We start from the raw sequence: 2,566 nt of genomic DNA, 5'->3' as shown, positions 1-2,566 counted from the left end.
TCTGTCTGTCTGTCTGTCTGTCTGTCTGTCTGTCTGTCTGTCTGTCTCTGCCTCCCTGCCCTGGGATTACCAGTATGCACAGCTGTGCTGGACTTTTATGTGGGGGTAGGGCTGGGGCTGGGGGTGAATAGGTGGAAGGGATCAAATTCAGGTCCTCAAACTTAAGTAACAAGAACTTTCCTGACCTGGCCACCTCCCCAGCCCCTCTTGGATCATTTAAAATTCATGCCCACACAACAGATGAAAATAAAGACTTTTTTTTTTGAGGGTTCCTCTATGTAGTTCTGGCTATCCTGGTAATTGTTCTGTAGATCCAGCCAGCCTTGAACTCACAGAGATCCACCTGCCTCTGCCTTCTAAATGCTAAGATTAATGCTGTGCTACCATGCCTAATCCAGAATATAAAAACTTAAAAAAAATATATTTACATAACAAATGCCTTATACTTACTTAGTTCGCTATTGAAAAGGGCATATATGTAGTAGGTTTTAAAGTGTGAATTTTACTACATGTCAAGTTCTTGAATGACCATTTCTTATTTTCATCTTTTGGTCTTTACTACCAGACAGAGTCACCCCAGGATTCCAGATGTGAAGAAAGAGTAGGGATTGTTTTTGAAATAATAAATTAAAAAAATTTAAATTTAATAAAAATATTTCAGTTATAAGTAAGTGAAGATAAATATTAGTAGATGTTATTACACGGTAACTTATACTGCTATATATTACTATAAATTACATAGTAATTTATATTTCTAATTTAAGTATTAGCAGTAATATTACACGGTAGCATGGTTAATAAAAGAAGAAAATAAAATCTATTTCAGACCATGCTTCAGTCAAGAAAAAGAAGAAGAAATAATTTACCTCAGTCTCTTTATGCATACACATAGAATTTTATCCAGACAAAGCTGAATTTGCACCCACAGATGCATGTATCTACACACTCCAACTGAGAAACATTGCTGATATTTATGTTTATTTCACTTAATATTTATATGCAGAACCTACACTTTTCCAATTTCCCTCCCTGTTCTTTGAGTACAGAAAACACCGCAATCCTTGGAAGCCATGAAACTGCCTTACCAGGAGCCACCCCTGCCACAGAACACAGAGAGTGGTGTCCTCCGGGACAGAAGGGAGCCATTTAAATTCAGGGAACAGATTCTCAACACTAGCAGGCTATTTTTAGCTAAAACTGTAGTTTAATTTGGAAACTGAGCAGTTAAGGCCTTTTTTTTTTTTTTTTTTTTTGGATTGACTTTTTAGACGGTCATAGATAGCTCTCACTGCACGTGAAAAAATCAGCCTCCGGAAGGAACATTTGAAACATTTCAGAGAATATGTAACGAAAGAGCTGGTCAAGGCAAAAACCAAGCTAGGACTCTGGAAGTTTGTTTATCTTCACACTGGTGTTTTAAAATTTGTGGCGCATGACCCTAAAAAGATAATAAAGAGGACGCACTCTTAATGGATTAACTCAAGTAGAGTTTGGGGGCCGCACCAGCCTGGGAAGCTATCTGACAGGACAGAGAACTGCCACCAGGCTGCCTGGAGGCCTGGCCAGAATAAAGACCCAGAGAATCTCTTGACTTTCCAGACTCCGTACGCAATGCTTCACTCAGAAGTGTCCCCCAGTATTTGGTGGCCATTGCTGGGATTTCAGTCCCAGACTTTTCTTCAGGGTAACCCAAATTCAAACTTAATTAAAATCGTTCTTTTTTTTTTTTTCCTAGTAACACCATTTGGACGAGGCTCGAGGCTTCCAGATTGGACAGGAGATGATGGTCTTCCTCCCTCAGCAGTTCTGCTGGGCAGCACTGATCTTTCCCCATGAGAAAATACCATAAGGTCCGTTTATGAAAAGCACTAAAGGAAGTATCCAGAGAAAGAATTTGGGACTTTCTAGCCACTGTTTTATTTTATTTTATTTTATTTTATTTTATTTTATTTTATTTTATTTTATTATTTTATTTAGACAGGGCCTTATGTAGTTCAGGCTGACCTCAAGCTCACTGTGTAGTAGAGGATGACTTTGAACTGATCCCCCTCCCTCTACCTCCTGGATGCTGACGTTAAAGGTGTACGTGACCACACCCATTTTGTGCAGAGTTGGGCAAAGCCAGGCTTTCCTGCCAGCACTCTAATACTGAGCCACACTCCCAGCCCACTCACCTGCCCCTACTCCTCTCTTTTTTAAACAAACACTTACACAGTACAATGCAGTGTTCAGTGTGTGCTCAATACCACCCCAATGTGACCGCTAATCGCTCTGTGAGCCCCTACAATTCCTCTGGTGTCTACATAGACAGGTGCCAGCCAACTCAGAACGGTCATCATCAAGAAATCTGACAACAAATGCTGTCAGGGTCACGGGGCAAAGAGAAACTCTAATTTAATGCTGGTGGGAACACAAACTACTATAGCCATTATACAAATTGAACTGGAGAGTTTTCAAAAAGTCAATATATAATTGTGATTCGAACCTGCTATACCCACTCCTGGGTATTTACTCAAAGGATTCCATAGCTCTCCCCCTCCCCCCCACCCCGGTCCCCCAAGACAGG

Source organism: Mus pahari, chromosome 4 (genome assembly GCF_900095145.1).
Source record: "Mus pahari chromosome 4, PAHARI_EIJ_v1.1, whole genome shotgun sequence".
Classification (NCBI taxonomy): Eukaryota; Metazoa; Chordata; class Mammalia; order Rodentia; family Muridae; genus Mus; species Mus pahari.
This window is presented reverse-complemented; position numbering follows the sequence as displayed.